The sequence below is a fragment of the Centruroides vittatus genome, unplaced genomic scaffold (assembly GCF_030686945.1).
Source record: "Centruroides vittatus isolate TY-2023 unplaced genomic scaffold, ASM3068694v2 contig_983, whole genome shotgun sequence".
Taxonomy (NCBI): domain Eukaryota; kingdom Metazoa; phylum Arthropoda; class Arachnida; order Scorpiones; family Buthidae; genus Centruroides; species Centruroides vittatus.
Window position 1 is genome coordinate 898800 of NW_027122654.1, and position 21170 is coordinate 919969.

Genomic DNA, 21170 nt, shown 5'->3' on the forward strand with positions numbered 1-21170 from the left:
AAAACGGCAATGCAAGAAAGGGCTACCTTCCAAGATGAATGCTCCCGTAAAGAATTGTTATGAGAAACTGGCCTCTATTTAGGTATTATACACGTGAAGCAAACCACTTCAAGTGGACAGGCAGGAGTTGAGATGCGAATCCGCTACTCATCCCCTGCCTGTTTAATTGTTGTATCCACTCGGACACTGTGGACTTTTCTCTAAAGAATTGACACCATGAAACTGAAAAACCCAAGCTCATGTCGAGCGATTTAAACATATATTTGTAAACAAGTGTCAGGAATCGTCATATTAAAATTGCACTTACATTTGAATCGTAACGAACTAATCTGAATGACAAATAGTCATGAAAACGAATGCAAAGGTGTCATCACAATTCGTCACCTTTCATACCTCAAGATTGGATAATGTAGTCTGAGAAGGTCTAATTGTCGTTCTTGAATTTTCCATTATTACAATTTTTATAATTGTGTCGTCACAGGAGGAATTTTTAATACATTTGGACTACAAATTTAAAAAATTGTAGACCTATAAATTCCCAATGTCGCCTGTCTGTCTGTTTGTCCTCCTTTAATATCGAGAAGGGTACTAGATAGTTGAAAGTCAAGAACCAATGTGATAAGCTTGGGGCAGGAGGCCCGGACTAACTATATACTAACTTCTGATCTAAACCAAAAGCCATTTTCCCTTGAACAGATAGATTTACATAGATGATCGGCGTGACCCTAATGTTATCAGGAAAGGTATGATGTATAGGAAAGACTGCCAATTTAAGATCGAGAACATATAGATTATTTTAAATTAAATAAATTAAAACTATGATTAAAATTTGCAGCACGGTATTGTGACGATGTCACAATAAGTTTTGCTTGTTTTTTTTCCTATATTAATGCGGACGAGAGTCTAAAAATAAAGGCCGCCTTCACCATAGCCCTTCTGTAAAGATTAATTGTGAAGACAAGTTTAATCTCGTGTTTCTTTTGAATTTTAATTATAATTTGTTTTAATTACTTTTTAGAATTCTTCAACTTCCAAAACATAGTTCGAATAGCGAATAAAATTTCTGTTTTGATCCTAATTGAAAGTTTCGAATTTCAAAAGAACTGGAAAAATTCTCTTCAGCTCTTTAACTCATCGTTGTCTTATGACTTTTAATTATTTTTGGAAGTAATGATCAACCTTCTAATTATCCTTACGTCTGTTTCGGTCTTCGATTGAGGGGTATAAAGAAAATAGACTTTCCTTCAAGAAATATCATATAAAAATTAGAATAAAATAGGATGCAATCCATCTACATAAGAGAATGAACTCTATTTAAATAGTAGTAGTTGAATATGGAAATTTATTAATCAGCGCTTACTAAAGAGTCGTTGATTGAGAGATGCAAGAGCTTTCAGGAATGGATAATTAAGAAGCAAAGATAAAATGATGAGGTCCTAAAAATAGAGAGATGTAGAAGATTGAAAATTTTAGATTTTTTAGATATTTAACTATACATTTTATCATTATATTTGCTTTAAACTGTGTATCAGTATAAAGTAACAATATCTCCCGACGAAACTGTTACATAGATTGACATGGATAACAACAATTTTAAATAAGTGAAGCGGAGTTTTTATTCGTAGGTTTCCAGAAGATTGAAATATTTTTACAGATTAAGGAAAAATGAAAATATAAATCCAACGAAGCACCTAAATCACTCTTCTATAAACCTACAAATGAAGGACAGTCTCGCTACTGTCTTTTATTTGTAGGTTTCTAGATGTAAACGTTATTTCCAGAACGGTCATCATTAATTTATATAAATACTTAAATTTTAATTAAACGAAAAGCAGAATATTTTTACAATTTATTTCTATTTAATTATTTTTCTAATTTTATTCTGCAGGGATTTTAATTTAAATTCAGTCTATATTTTTATTACATGAGTTAATGTATTATCTCTTATAACGTAAAGTGCTTATTCACTTTTAAAAATTAAATATATTCTATAATCTTTGTTGCTGTTATATTTAAATAATGTTTACTATCATTTAGCTTCATATAGGAAAAAAATTATATTAAAGTTTGATTAAATTTCAATTTATTTTCCTGTAACTTCTTGATAATTTTCATTTAATATTTTAAAATGTTTGGAACATTATTTTTTTTGTTTTAAATTCGTTTTATAATTTAAAATTTGTAATTCTTCCTCCCTTTATCTTTACTCTTTGCTTCAGTACTTTACATTATTAAGGAATTCACAAAAATCTCCCTTCTTTATCAATATTAAATCAATGAGAATTTAGAATTTATAATACAATCGATCCATTAACGACGTCCACCTGTAAATGCCGGTCGTCTAACTCCGTAAAATTTTGAATTAAAATCACGCGACTTTCGTTCTAGACTGAAAATTCTTATATAGTTAATCGGAGCTTCTGGGTCCTAAGCTTTCCATATCTGGTAACGATTTTCATTTATGTAACTCCGTTCTCGAGATTAACGAGGGGCAGACAGACGAACAGACGAACGAATGTATACGTCTGCAATTTGAAAATTGCAGCCCAATAACGATTATTACTAAATATATCGTGAAATGTATCCATTATGACGGATTTTATTCAGAAAATATCAAGTTTTGAGGCTCCTGTATGTCCAGAAGCATCGAAATTTAATTTACAGCTATTGACCCTGGAGTTACAGAAGCTCCGGAACTTAGTTTTTTGTGTAATAACTATAATATAAAGGTGATGTAACGTTAAAATTACATGTTGTAAATGGAAAACAATTTATTTTAATTTTTTCATTGATTTATACAGACATTACAAGGCATCATGCTTGTGATTGACGGGTATTTTTCTGACTTTTTTCATATATTCTTTACTTATCTGACAGTTTATGGGGCATAACATAAATAATTTCTATTTTTTAAACGTTTATTTCGCATATTTGAAGTATTATTAATAAAAAAGATTAATTATTTCATAATTTCATTAGTAATACATGAAATAAAATTACGAAAATTGTTTTAATATTCGATACTTTCGAAAAAATAAGAAATTTATCTAGACGATTTTTTCCAACTTTACCCAAGCTTACTTTACCTACTTTACTTTTATATAATTATTTTAATATATAAAATTCCCTATTTAGTTCCATTAATACTTTACTCTTATTTTTATTGTCGCAGTGCTTTTAGTTCAGTATAAATTAGAAGTTGTAGACTTGTAATATCGTTTCAATATGAAAGTACAGACATTCCTCTCGAGAAATGCTGTAATCATATTAAAGCTAGCAAATGTAATGCGCTTGAGAATTGATAGAAGAAGCAAAATTAATAGAAAAACTGCATTTATATTCGTGATTCCTTTCCTAAGTATGATAAATAAAGGATTTAAAAAGTCAAAGTTCAATTTTCTTTAAAAATCATTAAACATGATGGAAATTATATCAAGATGAAGGGAGTATCGAGGTTCTACGATAGTCTATAATTTCCATAGGAGCCTAAAGAGTAACTATGAAAAAGAATTTAGAAATGTATATAGATCAGACATATAGACATATTTAAATTTTAAAGTAACTATTCAGTTAACTTTTTTAATAGTTTATGAGTATTTTTTTCCTATTATAATTAAACAATTTTGATATGCTATTTTAGAGTATGCATTGAGTGTTGTGTGAAAGTAGTTTGAGTCAGTCATAAATGGAGAGCTCTGAAGCCATAAAAATATAAATAAAGACACTCAATTATGTATTATGACATCGTCGTAATGCCGAGCTGCAATTTTTTTATCACCTTTTAATTTAAAAAAAATCACGTGACTGCCAATCCAGACCGGAAATTCGTTTATAGTTAATCGGGGTTCTAAGCTTTCCACATCTGGTTTGGATTTTAATGTTGTCCTGTCCCTGTACAATATACTTCTCCTGATAACAATCGAGTCATGCCGGCTTCTATCTAACTCCTTTCTTAAACAAATTTTGAATGGATATCACGTGATTTCCGGTTTATACTGCCAGATTGTACATAGTTAATCGGGGTCTCTGGTCCATGTTTGTCTCGATTTTCATCTATCTAAACCATTCTTGAGATTAACAAAGGACAGATAGACAGGTAGGCGGACGATAGCTTTTCAATTTGAAAATTGCAGCCCAATACACTTCATTGCTTATCAAAAAAAAAAAAAAACTTTTCACTTAAACGATTAAATTTAGAGTTTCTCTGTGTAAGGGATCATGCTAAATGAATCTTGTAGCATCGCATCTATATGAATCTACATATAAATATTAAAATATAGAACATTTTACTTAAATACATTCCAAAATTTTTAGCTTTCTACACACTTCTCATAGGTCATTACACGTTTCTTAACACGACTTTATTAAATATAAACTTATAATCAGAACGAATTAGAGCGAAAATTCAATTAAAAGTCTCACTTTATGAATAAGTGTGTTTAATTTTAACGAAACTTTTAACATACACAACCGAATAATTAATATAGTTATCAATTAAAATTACAGGTTAATATCATTAATATTAATTTATAAGATCACAACGTTAGAATCTCATAAGTCTTCCGAATGTTATTTTCAAACCTAATTACATTTACTACCTTCATAAATATGTAAATTATAAGTAAAATAATGATAAATTTAACTAGTTTCGGCTCTTTGAATTGAGTAACATATTACGAATTTACTAATAAATTTATATAAATTAACGAAATCTAGAAACATTTTGTATCATTTAATTTAATATTCTGTATTATCCAACAGTGCCAACGATCAAACAGAAAGATTAATCACTGTAAAAAGTGTTATAAACTACAAAATATTTATATAATTGGGCTGCAATTTTTAAATTGACGACCTATATATTTCCACTGTCAACTGATGTCTGTCAGTCTGACTCTCCTTTATTAATCTCGAGAATACAGTTAGTTAGATGAAAATTGATACCAGGTATGGAAAACTTAGAGTCTGAGGCCCCTACTCACTAGTTACGAACTTTCGGACCGGAAGTTACGTGATTTTAATTCAAAAACTTTCTCGAGAACAGAGTTAGATAGATGACCGGCATTACTGGATTGTTTTCAGGAGAAGTGTGATGTACAGGGACAAGAAACTACTAAAAGACCAGTTTCATCTATCATCTGGCTAACATTGTAGATTATCTGACACAAACTCTTCAGAATTTACTTTTAAAAACTAAACTTAAGAACTTTCCAGATTGTGGGTTATAATTTAAAGTGACGTTTATTTCATTAATAATATTAATTTTCGTGTTTTAAATACATCACTTTCTGTAGAAGTGAAGAGTGTTGATATTAGATTTTTATATTATATTTTATCTCCAGTTAAGGTATTCTAAACACAGTAGTTTCTTCATTATATTTTAATGCATCATTTACTAAATCGAGAGTAATTTGTTCCTTAATTCTGTCATTCAGAATTCCTATATCTATTGATCTAATTTGTCTGCATTTAGTTGAAGTCTTTCACATCCCTTTATAATGTATTTATCCTTTGAAATGACAAATGATATGTAAACATGACTAATATAAATCTGCAATAATTCCGCATTAAAATCTCGTTTCGTAGTGCAGTAATCTCAAAATTAGATCAATCACGATCATTTTACAGATGCTAAAATATACATTTACGTTTACTAAAACTATTATTCAGCGAACATTTGTAATTACTACCTTTGTTTGTTTGTATTCATTTGCTGAAATTTATATTATTTATTGTTTAAATTTTGTATTTAATTCGTTGAAATTTCGGCTGTTTTTTCTTAAATTTTAATTACTTTTTTTAAAATTCTGCAATTAGAATTTAATACATTCTAATTCTTCGATTCCAAAGAAAGTCAAGCTAATAGGAGCAGTTTAATCTTCTTTATTGCCAATTTTTAACTAGTGTTACGAAGCTAATCAACAACTGAAGCAATTTTTCAGATTTAATGGACTTTAATATGCTAATTTATTCAAATATGTAAATGCTACTATAATATTACAAAGAGCACTATTAGCTGTTTATTACATAAAACTTTTTAAGAGGTACGTTTCCAATTTCACTTACCCCACAACATTGGTGTAAATTTAATTAATTTAACAATTATTTTAATTATAATTCGATTTAATTATAACAATTTTAAATTCTTACACCACTTTTTACGTGTTAACTTTACAGCGCCTGTATAAGTGCGTATAGGTGAGTATGTAGGTATGTAGATGTGTTGTTATTGAGTGTCTGTGCGCTATACGTCAGAAAACAGCTTCCACTTTATGTAATAACATATATTTCAATGGAATGAACATAAATTTTCTATCTGTCAATCAAAGTTTCATCATTAAAACATAAATCCCTGCTGAGACATTGAAGATAAACAATTATTTTGTGATTAAGAAAGAAATTTATCAAAATTGTTTTAGTATTTTTTAAAAACAGTTAAAATTTGTAGTATACATTTATTTTTATCATTTATTTAACATATCTTTTTATGAATCATTAATTGATTAATTACATTTGTTTTAATATAATTTACAGTGTATTCATTTACAAATTATTATGCGAGGAATTTTAAAAAGAATTTTATAAATCTCATTTAATCCTACTTCTCTTTATAACCCTTAACAAATTTACATATTGTATAATGTATTGTTTCTCTATATACGAAATTAATTATATACTTTTTTAAATAATTCACTTTTCTAAAATAAAAATTGCAGTATAAAATGGGCTAATTTTGGATTGGCTTGCTTTAATGGGATACGCAATGTAAACACATGTACTGTACGATCAACGAAGGGGGGTGTCTCTCAGGACGACTTTCTTTTTATATGAAATTGGCTCCTAGTAGGAGTTAAGCATGTAAAAAAGCCGAAAAGCTCATGTGACTAGCCTGTTTTTTTAAGTGCGAACTCACGACCGACTACCGGTGGTGCCAGGGCTAATTTTCAAACAGATAACAATACTTAAATATAAAAAGTTTATCTCGTTGTCTTCAATATAATGACATTTGTAATTTGTGTTAATATGAAATTGCATTTAACGTATTCAATATAGTGTCAAATTTCTGCACGTTTAGAGATTTTAAAAGTTATATGCTTTTGAAAAACAAACTGCTGTTGACAGTATTGCCACATATAAGGTGAATTACAACGAGAGAATACATCTAAGTGAATTATGTATTGAATATACATTCAATCAACAGCCATTGTTGCGTTTCCACTTTGTTTTTTTTCCTTCTTTGTCGCTTGCAATTAAAATAACATTTGTTTACTTTAATTCAACAAAACACGGTACAAATATAATAATTAATTAATCGATCAATTGAAGTGTACATAAAAAGTATTTTTATTAAATAAATAATTTAATAACTCATTTAAAAAATTTACAGTACAAATTTTAATACTATACAAAAATTTCTTTCTTGACATTGATGTTTATCAATATTCTAAATGCAAGTCTCTCAGAGATTAAGGCCATACTACTTAGTTGTTTTGAAGGCCTGAAAATAAATTTAAAAAAGAAAAAAAAACAGTAAAAAATTAAAATAATTTTACTTCATAAAGAAGAAGTGCAATGGAATGAATAATTTAAAACGTATGTTTCTGAGATATTTGCAAATGTGAGGCATAACTGCGACTTTTTATGATAGGATTTGCCTACAAAAATAAGTGGGCCTTCGAAGATTAAGCGCTACGAAGGCCCTAAACCGTTCTGGATTTTATTCTTTAAGGGAAGATACTTTATCTGTTAAAATATAATTTTAAATAATCTTTTAAAGTATCAAGATGTGGATCATTTTTATTCTAGATATAAAAATAAAAGGCAATAAAAATGTAATGAGTAGTGTTTAGGGGTAAAATAATTAAAATGATAGAAAATAAAATAATTAAACAATCTATTTTTTTTACAAAAAAATATTTAATATATTCTTAAGATTTTTCTGATGTAAACTATTGAGTTTGCTAAATTTTGTTACACTGTCATCTCCTCCTCACAACTCTCATGTTTTTAAAATTACATATTTCAATATTTATTATTCTTTTATAAATATATACATCATAAATATTTTATTTTTTAAAATATATAAATAATTTTTAATTAGAAGGATAAAGATACACAGATGCTGGAGAAAGATGAAAGCAGAGTTTACCTCCTGCATCTATGGATCTAATTATTTTAACGGTTGAAAGATCCAAAAGTTAGAGCTATTTGAAGCTCCTAGAGTTGAAAAGTAAAAATATCATTAAAGTTGTTTCTAGTATCTGTAGTTAGAGTACAAGTATAGATAGAGACAAAAATACTCGTACAAACATATAAGAGAAAGAGGAAAACAAAGATTTTATTCTCCTTCATCTGATTATTTTGAGATTGAAAGAGTTTTAGAATGGTTAGAGCTATCTGAAGATTCTAGAATTAGAAAGTAAGAATATTTATCGTTATAGCTGTTTTAAGAACATAAATTTAGTGCAGATTCAATTGCTTAAAGATAGGAAGTGCCCCTTAAAATAACTACTTTTATGAAGAATCTATTAAAGTTTGAGGATATTTAACAGATCGTATGACATTTTATTTTATTTTTCTCGTCTTTAACTGAAAGAAACATTGTTGAAAAAACTTTTTGCTTCGTTAGATAAATCTATCTACCACAGGATGACATTCAGTACTTGCTACAACGATTTTAAATTGATAGATATAAGTTGAAACGAGTATTAGGTATTATACGTTATCAATTTTTTTTTCTTACTGTCGTCTACAGTAAGTGACTAAATACAGCTGTGGATCTAACCCATTCCATTGTCATGTTTTGTAACTTAGAAATTGAAAGACGTTATTTGAAATCTACTTTTGAAAAAGTTGAAATCTTTCTCGTTGAATAGCCTGTCCTTTGCTATTTTTATTTCTTTCTGTCCAATATTTTATCACTAAAAACTAACTTTTAAAAGTTTTTTTCGAATTTATCTTTTGATCATACTTTAGTAAATTGTAATATTAAAAAAATAACCTTGTTTTTAAGTTTTGGGATTGTTATAGAATCTTATTTCAGTTAGCAAAATTAAATTAAATTTAAAATAATATTTGTAGTGAGGAAGATAAGTGGATCCTAACTCCTCTCGACAGTTTCCACGCGCTTCCTGTTTCTTTTAGAATCTCGTAGGTAACCTTAATTTAAAATAAACATTTTAAATTCAAAGCATAATTAAAATGTTCTAGATTTCTTAATTTCAAGAAGTAATATCCCAGGTTAGTTCCTTGATAAGGAATGTAAAGAATAACGGAATAAGAGGGAGGAAAATAAGTAGCATAAAGGATAGAATAAATGATAAGAACTATAATGATTAAGAAATAAGGAAATAAAAACAAGAGGAATAAGAACAAGAACGATTAAAAAAATAAGGGAGTAAAAACACTAAAGTAAAATTAAAACGTAAGAAGAATAAACAAAAAAAATTGTAATGTATAATTTTTATTCTTACATTTTTAATGGATGAAAATGAAATAAATATAAATAAAATATTTATACACTATACTAAAATTTATTTAAAAAATTAAATATCATCATAAATAAAAGATATTTTAACTTCATAATGTTAACTGATATATGAGTTAATACTTAACACAGAGTGAAGTGTTATGTATTGCTAATCTAAATCAGAATATATCGAACATTTTCTAAATTACAAAAGTTTGGCTAACAGAAACTTAAATTATCGTTATGTAATCAAGTAAAAAACATTCACTGAAAGTTATTGATGCAATCAATGTTAACAAATTATGTTCCACGACCTCCCAATTCTTGTCAACGTTTTAAAATTCTATTTAAAGAACAATTTGTATTCATATGTCAATGAGAAAATCTTAAAACATTAACAAAGATGATGATGTTAATGAATAATATCCTCATAAACTTCAAGGAATTGTTTTTAATTAATATTTATAGTCAGAGGAATAAAAATTAAAGAATTCTTATAATAGTCTCCAAGATAATTAGAAATATTATTTATACAAATCGATGTATACTGTTCTAAAGATAAAAGATGAATTTTAAAAATAGGCCAGGACGATATAATACAATAAAGAAAAACTATATTTCTCTTTTTAGACAATCCAGACATAATGTGTCTTTAAAAATACACGTCCTTTCTCACGCTGTTGAGGGACAAGACAATTCCACGGCGGAGTCGACCTTTTATTTGAAGCTTCTCGTCCGCCTGCAAATGTAAAACAGTCCAAAACTATAACATGTCTTTAAAACTATACGTCATAATAACTATATGTCATAAAACTATACGTCATAATCAGGCCGGATTTTCCTATAGGCTAACTAAGCTTCAGCCTAGGGCCTCAAGATCAAGAGGGGCCTACATTCAAATTGTTAGCAAAATTAAAATTACACTATTCTAAGAACAGTGAACACTAAAACGCTGAACCGAAAATAAGGAGAAATTCTACGCATATGACTAATAAACAAACTTAGAAATGGGAGGTGAAAGGGCCTCATAAGCGGAATAGCCTAGGGCCTCTTTTCATCTAAATCCTACATTATGTGTCATTAAAACTATACGCCCTTTATTACTGCGTAAGAAAGGAAGTATAGTTTTAAAGACATATTATGTATGTATTGTCTGAAAAGAGAAATATAATTTTTCTTTATTGTATAAAAGATGAATATTGTAAATACCAATTAAAATTTTCTTTAAGTTTGACTATACTCGAGATACAACATATGACCCTAATATCTTCCCACCCACTCAACCTGTAACCACCAAAATTTAATAGCATCAATCCCCCTAATACACAAGCTACCATGCGAAATTACGTATCTTAATCTTTACCATATCCTGAGATATTAAACGAAATATACGCCGACACACACAAATTTGACACGATTACGTGTTATATACAAAACAAGCCGGGAAATGAAAACTGTTCTAAATGAAATATTCTACGTTTAATAAACCATTTACAGCATTTTTATTCATTTCTATCGCTTCTCTTGATCTCTAACGTTCCTAGTTATCCGAATTTCGGGCCCGGTAGATTGAGAACGATTAGTTACTTGAAGACAGGCAAAAAATATATTTTTAATTGAAATTTAACACTTTTTTCTAATAAATTACTGAAAAATATTAATTATAATCAAATAATGTAATATTATTGTCGAGTATTTTTAATATGATTAATTATTAATTGTTTTTTTTTTATACAAAAGTTAAACAATATTTGAACAGTTTTATATTTTAAAAAATAAGCTATAATTTTAACTTAATTAATTTTAAATTAAATTGCATGTTATTAGATATGTTTTATTCAATTCTTTAAGAAGGAGATTATATTAATGATTTATACACATTTTATACCTTATTTCTTCATTTTTAATCACATACTTTTTATTATTTTATAAATATCAATTTTTATGTATTATCACCCGCAAACTGTATATTTTTGAACTCATGGGACCTTGAAACGTCCATAAATGTAAAAAAGTTAATGTTGTTTCTGTGTGTATGAAAGTTATTATATGTGTATAGAGGAAAGCTTTGTTCATCCATTTTGAAGCTTAATAAATCCTCTATCTTTCGTCGAAAATTTTTGAAATTTTGCAGGAAGATTTGCGTATTAGGGGGATTGATACTATTAAATTTTGGTAGATAAAGATCAAGGGAGTGGGGAGATAGTGGGAGGCCATGTGTCGTATCTCGAGTGAGGTCGGACTTAATGAAGAATTTACTCTTTATTAGCATGTACAATGTTTTCTCTACCCTGAAATTAAGCTTTTTGATATTGTATAATACTTAACAACATATGAGATTTTATTAAAATATCTTTTTAACAGATGGAAGCGCACACAATTTTAACTGTTTTGCCGGAAAAGTTAGGCAACTGCTGGAATTTTTTAATTATTGGTTTGAAATAAAGTTCAATTTACAGCGGTTCTTTTCTAACGTCAAGCTTTGAATTCTCCTTAAAATACAATATAATAAAATAGAAATTTCTGCCTATAAGATTAATCTTTAATTACTAATTAACACAATTTATATTTTTATTTCTGATACAGTACATATGATAATAGGTTTTAAACGATAAAAATTGAGGTCTAACTGAGCTTAACTTTACTAATTAAGAATCTATAAAAGTTTACAGTGAAAAATGAATTAATTACAGAATTAAAAAATATATTTAATTGCTGTATACAAAATTTATATAAGTTTAATTTAAGCCAATTTGAGACAGATCTGTCAAACGATCCACTATTCAATAGATCGTTTTCCAGTTGCAGAGATTATGTTTCAATGCTGTTATTCTATGTTAAAAACTGAAGAATTAGAATATAACTACACGAATGTACAGCTCAAAGTGCGATATTAAAGAAATACTAGCGCGTATTCAACACTCGACATTAATTTGTTAGACTTATCGTGAGAATAATTAGTACGTGTTAAACATGTTACATAAACTTAAAATAATTAAAGAACTCAGTAAAAATCCAGCAACCAGTTGCTTAACTTTTCCGGCAACATTTTGGTGGCTCCATCTATTATGACGTTTTATTTTAAAAACTTTTTATATTTTTAATTATTATAAAAACGGTAAAAAGTTTGATTTTAAGGTTAGAATGGGTTTTATTAAAAATTGCAAATGCTAAATCGAGTAAAATCGTCATTGCATCCTACCTTATTCGAGATATAACACACGACCCCCTTTATCTCCCCTCCCTTTCGATCTTTAACTACCAAAATTTAACAGCATCAATTCCTATAAGACACAAACCTCCCTGCAAAATTTCAGAAATTTTCGACATAAAACACAAGAGTTATTAAACTTCAAAGAGACCCTCTTTGAAGCTTAATAACCCCTGTGTTTTCTGTCAAACAAAATCGTGCTCCCCCCCACACACTAACATCCATACATAAAAAAAAAGTTTGTTTGCAATTCTCGAGGTTTCAAGTTCCAGAATTCCAAAAATGTAGAAATCTTGGGGGAGATCATTTTTTGACCGATCGCCTTACTTACCCTCTGTTATATATAACAGTCGGGAAAGTAGAAATGAACAACAATTTGGCCACTATCTTGTGTTTTCTTCAAAAATACAACATAATAGAACTGTAAGGAAGCGTTAGAAGTTCTTGCAGTTCTCGCTAATTTGTACCACCGACTGACCAAGAATATAGGAACTTCTGTCCTGGTTTCTCCTATAAACGATAACAAATTAGATAAGAGAAACTAATACTATCTGGAAACTGGGTAATAGTAGAGAAATCATCAGAACTTCATTAAAAGAAAAGCAGAAAAACAAGAAATGAATTAATTGCTTTTTATAAAAAGAAAAAAAAAACTTCCACCAATTCTTTTTTTGTTATATTACAAGAAACTTTCTTTGATCTTTTAATCTCTTAATAATTTGATCTTGCTCATTTCTCTTTTGCATGTTTAATAAATTTATTTATTATTGTAATGTAAAATGCTAGAAAAAATAATTTTTCAAGAATTTTACAAGATGAAGATTTCTAAATTTTCTCCTCTTTTTTAAATTAATTTTTCTTTGAAACTACTTAATTAAATAAAATAATTTTAAAATATGTTTTATTTTTATTTTTAAATAATATATTTGTTTCTAAAATTTGTTAAAAACTTATAAGATACAGATGTACACATCAAGAATCAACATCCTCATCCTAAAGATTCTAAAAGGCTGAGAACGTTTCCTCTTCTCTGAAGTGTTTTTCTAAAGTTCAAGAAATTTTGTTAATTTTAAAATTTAATATAAACGACGACTCATAAGAAAGAAAGAAGAAAAAAAAGTAAAAATTCATAAAATCTTTAAATTAAATATTCGAGAAGATATAAATTTTAATATTGTAAATGTTTTTTAATTAATTTTAAATGTTATATCTGAACTTATAAATTTCAAGATACATTTATATGTATAAAGCAAACTTTTATAAATTATCACAAATTAATTAATCATTTTGTTTTCAATTTTTACTCATCCGGTCTCAATAATGAATTAATTTGCAGATTAAATTTTATCGTCGAAGTTTCTATTTAAATTATTTACAGTCAAACCTGTGTGAACCGGACTCGTACGGTATCGAAAATTCATTCCGGTTTAACAGGTTTTACTGTATATAAATTTCGAATGAGTTCATTGGTTATTGCTTGGATCAATAAGCGTTATACGGAGAAAGAACTAAGTACTGGAATGTATAAACAGAAGAAAATTACAGTGAAACCCGTTCAAAGCGGATCTTTAATAAAACAGAACCTGCATAAACGGACAGATTTATTTTTTTCGCCATTTTCTGTCTTAAAATAAACGTGTACAAAACGGAATTCTGTCAAATGAAGTATTCGGAGCCTGCGAGTCCGGTTTACACAGGTTTACCGTACACGAGTTTAATGATTAACATTAAATTCGTTTTGATTTTTAATTACAAAAATCTGAAGAAACAAATTAGAAAGTTTCTTTGCAGGTCTTTTATTTTTTTGCACATGGCATTATTATTGTTTTTTATCCAGGATGGTCTAATTAATAATATTTTTTGTGTCCTCCGAAGAGTAATCAGATCCTAGCGTGACACAGAAAACCTTATTAAAAATCTCATCTTGTGTACTTGCTCATTTTCTGTTTTTCTTTTTTCTAGAAAAAAATTCTCATAAACTAAACACGAGAATATAAATCACTTTTTACAATTACTTTTATTTCACTTTTCTGACAGTTAATTTCCTTAATTTGGCTGTATTTTTGAGTTATTAGTGAAAATTAAATGAAACTTTACTTTAAATATACCCTTAAAATAGATATTTCTTATACATTTTAATCACAGAGTTTTAGTTATAGAAAGATAAAATTAAGTAAAATATAAATTATTAAATAATTAATACAGTAAAACCTGTCCAAGACTGAAACAGAAACTGCCTAAACGGAAAAAATATTCGGTACAGTGAGAGTCCGGTTTACACAGATTTCTACAGTAAAGTATATACTTGTGTACATATTTTATGAAAATATAGAGCATAATCTGTACTTTAACGAAGCTTCCACGTTATGCTAGATTTAAATTATCTTAACAATATATACATACAGATAACTTTCAAACTTTTCATTTCGTTTTGGGTTAAACAAGTTCAAGATTTCAGAATGGTACATGCTTAACAATAAGATATTATGAAAGACTTGTTGAAGTCGAGTGAATTAACGGTCAAATAACAAAAGGGACAATGCAGGTATGTATTTGGATTTGGCCAGACAAACCGATCTTAACACGTAAGAATTTCCTTTAAGCTTCTGAAAATGTAAATGTGATAAAAACTTCATTATTAGTCGATACGAAATCGATTAATCTTATTAGCATGCGGCAAAACAAAGATCCGGTTGCTGTTTTGCTTCAGATAGTAACAGGTTCTGAAAAAAATTACATAGAAGTTGACAGAAGCACAGATTGCTGCACAGGAGCAGTGGCAAGTAAACCTGTGGGCAAAAAAGGGCAATTCCTGTGGCCCTCACCAACAGGGGCCTCAAACCAACCTATTATAAACTCATTACTGTAGTATGAATATCGAAATTTAAATTTCGAACATATCTGGGGACCCTAGATTGCCAGTGGTGTGCAGGCGCAGGGTGAACTGGCGAAGCTCAGAACCTGCAGAGATCGCGTTAAAAAACGAACGAGGATACTGATGGATTCCCCAAAAATTCTCCTGAAGAAAAATGAAGTCAATGCTTTACACGGGTTCCCCTAATTCAAATTTGCTGGGCCCTCATGAAGCTACAATGCACCGCTATTCAGAAGTTCCATCAATTTATTTATGGGAAAAGTATGAAAAGTATGTACAAGTTTCTTACCAAGCTTTGATTTTAAAGTGTTTTTCTTTTATTTGTATTTAAACTTGATTTTAAGATGTAACTCATACAGAAATAAATACGTCCCATAATCCTGTAACCTGGAATTCAGACTGCTGTGTTTGATTGGTGTGAAGTATAGATGCAATTTGTTAAATTTATCGTCAACCTCATGCCTCCACCATCGAAATAACTTGAATTTGTTTCCCCTACCGTCACAGAAACAAAGATCAACGTAACTCCTTTGCTTCTAGACTTATAGGATCTCCCGTTTATATAAGATAAATATATATAAATATTCTTCTATATATAATTGAAAATATATCTATTATATTAGAAAGTTACATGTAAAGTTTTTGAGTTTGCCTAAATTTATCAAAAGAATTTAGTTATTAGTTTCTAATTCATAACTACGAGTACGTAACTTCTACTATAAGAATATAGGATAGTTTCTAATATACATGTATATATATACTTCGTTATTTTTCAATAAAGCTCAAAATAAAAATGTGACGGATGCTTCCATCGAAAGAAAAACCAATAAATTAGACGGTTAATTTGAAATTTTAATTGTATTAAATGTTTATGGAATGTTTCCAAGAGATGTAGAAACTTTATATTTAGACAATGTTGTCGCAATATAAATATTCAACACCGAGTGATATATCAAGTTAATTGAACTGGAAAAATATTTGAACAATTTCCTAGAAGTTAATGGTTCAAATCCTTAATCTTGCAATTGTTTATCATCATCAATGAGAGGCCTTAAGTAAGTGTATAGTTACTCTCATCTGAGGCCCTTAAGAGCGCGAGGTCCTGCGTAACATTTATTTCTCTTAATGATTATGATACTAAATTACATTATACTAAAATAATTTTAACAGAAAAAATATATGTTTTCTTACAAAATTGAAAATTATAATCTATTTTGTTAGTGAGGCGCGAAGCCTCGATTACCTACAATATTTCTATCTATTCGGCAACTAAAATAGTAAGCAAAGCATTAAAAAAATGAATAATTTATTAAATATTAAAGCTCTACGAAAAGTTTAAAATTTTAATTATTTATTAATTATTGTAAACTTGATATAACGAACACAATTAACTAAAGATGAAGGGGGAAATGATTTCAATTCGCTGCATTAAGTCACGAACTGTTTTGAACACGAAACAGTTTTCACGATTATTAAATTAAAATTTAATAAGCTATCTCTCATTTATAAATTTATTTAGTCATATACCTTTCTTAATTAACACACAAAATTGTTTTCAAAAGCTTAATATTTCCGAAATAAAATTATACAAATTTTTATACTTTATTACAATATTTACTATATTTTCCTCGAGAAAAACAGTTTTGCGTGAAATTATTTTTAATTTTTACGGAAGATAAATGCTTCAAAAGCTTTCTAGGTGATAAATAAATTTAAAAAATAAAGATTTTTCTTGCAAGAACAACGAAATTCTTATTGGAGATGCTGATGATGTACAATCTTCCATCTTTATTAGCTTGAAGAGAAGTTAATTATAAGAACTTTTATTAGAGTTAACAAGATCATTATCGTGACATTAAATGGATTCTTATTAATATATGCTTCCGGAAATTATCATTCTACTAACGAGTCATTTTACTCGAATATTAGTTAATTTTCGTACTCATTAATTATGTAATAAAGTGTTATAATTCTTTATTTACTGTTTGTAATATACTCTGAAATGTTATAAAATCTTTAAATCACTTTAGACTCAATCTTCAAGAATTGATATTTAAGTCACGCTCTCTTATAAAGTTGGAATTTAATTACTACTCAATCGTAAATTTAAGAGGAAATGCATATTTTGAATCATAAATTGATTAAATTACCCGAACCTGTAACTCATAAATGTTATGATTTAAGTTTTCATAGACGAGTCGGTTTGAAAATGTTATTAATATTTAATACGAAAAACATTTTCCTTCGTTAAAACACTTCTTAAAAAATCCACCAACGAGTTGCTAACTTTTCTGGCAGTAAGGATAAAATTGTGTGTGGCGCCATCTGTTATGATATTTTATCATTAAACTTTTTATTATGTTATTAGTTATTATAAAATAGCAAAAAGCTTAATTTTGAGGTAGAGATGAGTTTTATAAGAAATTATAAATGCTAATAACGAATAAAATTGTCATTAAGTCTGACCTCACTTGAGATACGAGAAGTGGTCGTATTTCTTGGCACTTTAAGCAAAGAAAAATCAGTTTTCTTCACGTAGGCAAAGTCATTGCAGCAAATTTCTAGATATAAAAGTGCCCATAGCTGTTGAGTGTTATTCTTATCAGCTACGATGACCATCGCTTTGCTGGCCAACGCATCTCTTGTAAAGTTGTTTTATGATGACAACTGCAATGATGTGGCTACACTTTGGGAATTTCGCAGTCGTGAGTATTTACCCCAAGGACCATTGACTTTACAGGAACTTGAGAGAATGAGTATTCGATTGGAGGAAACTAGACGTCTGGGAGTTTAACCCGGTTGAAGACGTCAACTATTACTTCACGAATCGTTGAAGATGTTACCAAAGCTGTTGTTAAACAGTCAATAAATAATGTTGCAGATACCAGTAGTGTGCGCCCATCAGTGGTCGAATGGATAGAACCATTGAAATTGTTAGTCGTGGGTTCGGGCCTGGCCAACGGGCTGGCCAGGTGGAATTTTCCGAGTTTTCTTCTCGTTAGTAACACCTAAATAGAGGCCAATTTTCCTGGTGGCATCCCCTTAGCAGATCACCCAAGTGATGCGTTTCAGTACAGAATTTATTTAAAAACTAACTCGAATAAAAATATTTTAAATTCGGTCGAACGAAAACAAAAATAAATAAATAAAAAGTAGAAGCAGGTGATTCGGATAATCGAAAATTCGGATGTGTAGATTATCCTGTAAAGAATATACAGAAAATCTAGTAAATGAACAGCATTGTACACGTAATGTATTTACTTATTTATCAATGTGAGAGTAGCATCCTGATGATGATTTGGATTACACAAATAGGCATCCTGATTATGCAGTCGCTTGACGCAAGAGAATTGCAGTGTGACGTCAATGAGAGAGAGAAAGGATAGCAAATAATGGTGCGGATAATCGGCGTTCGGATAATCGGAGTTCTATTGTATTGACAAATTTACAAGTCGCACCTTTACAGTCGTGAATAAATGAAACTGAAACCCCAGGAATTCTTCATAGCATTGGTATCTTCCGGATAATTAATTCCTAATCTTCATATCTAGCTGTGCCATTGCGGGCTGACAGAATCCATAATGGGCATGATAACGAAAAGGCCGTCTTAGCGCCTATGGAGTAGAGAGTTAAATATATACATGATTTTTCAAAAATTACACAGTTTCCTTCTTTCTTTCTTAGATAACACCTCTCTGATTTATAATTTGTTTCAAATTATTATCATCATCAATGAAAATAATATATGTTTACAGTAGAGCATCGATTATCCGACTCAATTGAGACTGAGGTTGGTCGGATAATTGAAAAAACGGATAACCGAAAAGTATGACAAAATACATTATTAGTATAGTGTATTAGACCTGGTTTAAATACTGGCCTCCCTTTAATGGTGGAGCCAGTGTTTCCAGCTAAAACACGCAAAAATTTAACAAAAATAATAATAAAGTAGCCAAGACATAGCCAAATACTGTAGCACCAAATCACTAGCGGACATTTGAATTTGCCGACTAGAACGCGGTCGGTTAACCGATGTGGCGGTTAATCGGGGGTCGGATAATCGATGGTCTACTGTATTTACATACACACATATTTGAAATTATATATTAAAAAGCGAGCCATTTTTTAGGATAATTTAAATGCTGCGTTTTATTGAGATAAGCAAGAAAATAAGCTTAACGTTAAGGGATTCCAAATAGAAATAGTTATATATTAAACTGAATGTTCAATTATTATTTAAAGACATGCTCTGTAATTTCCTTTTTGAATTTATTAAGTGCATTGAGAACCAGAGAGTAAAAAACTTTAAAACAAATCAGCCAAGGATAAAATGGAAGGAGAAGATTCTACACAGCATAAACACGAGTAAACTAAGAATTAAGAATGTGCATAAACAGGGAGGAAAGACAGCTAAGCTTAAGTAAAATTTTTGATTATGAAGACCTTCAGTAATAAGGAAATCTTGAGAGTAGTAATAAAGAAGTAGGAGGAGGAGTAAAAGGAAAAAATTTAATATTGATAAATTTAATATTTATATAGATTTTTCTCTCTGTATATAGGAATGTTGTTTATAAATATGTTTGCATAATACTTTCTAATGTACTTTTGTTTCCTCTAGTTCCATTTAAAACAGCTGGGACATTCAAAATTAATTGTTTTGACATAGCTGTGCCAGGTTGTCTCTCCCTGCACTTAGATCACTGAAAGTGCCATTAGGTCATTATAATAATTTTCACATTTAATCCTTTGAAATATAATAACGATTTCTTAAAAATATTTTTCCTAAACACTGATTTTTCTTAAAATTATTTACAAAAAAACAATATGCTATCTGACTAAGTAAATATTAAAGAGCAGAAAATGCGTAGATTTATTTTCTATTAAATTCGGAAAAGCTTTTAAAATAAATATTTATTTAAATAAAATTCATTATTTTAAAATTAAAATTAAATAAAGTTGATCATGATTTAAGAGCAAATAAATTCTATAAAATATTTAAATTCTACTACGAGGAAAAATAATTGTAAAAATCAAATTATGCTATTCAAACGAAAAATAATGAAATATTTAAATTCGAAAATTATTTTAATATTTTATAAAATAAAGTTTAAAGTATTATACTAACAAAGAATTTAATAAATTCTTTATAAGTAGTTTCTCTTAATATTCTAATAAGGTAAAACCTGTATAAACCGGACTCATCGTACCTAATATTTTTCCGTTTGACAGGTTTCCGTTTTGAACAGGTTTTACTGTATTAATTAATGAAAATTTAAGAACTAATTATATTTTAATACAAATATTAATTTCTTAAGAAAGTTAATCTCAATCTAAACAAAAAAGAAATCGTTTGTTATAACATTAAGTCTGTAGAATTTAGTAGTAATTCTTAATATTTGGGTAGATTATCATAATTTGTTTAATTTAATAACTTTATTATTCAAATTAAATTTAATTATCTCATTTTTCGACACAGAAAATAAAGATTGTCGTAATGACTGGCGTCAATTTTCATTAAATTTGAGAACAAAATATATCGTGGAATAATATGATAATGTATGACACGAATTACATATAAACCTTGCCTGGTACATCACAAATGGCCCCTCTCTCCG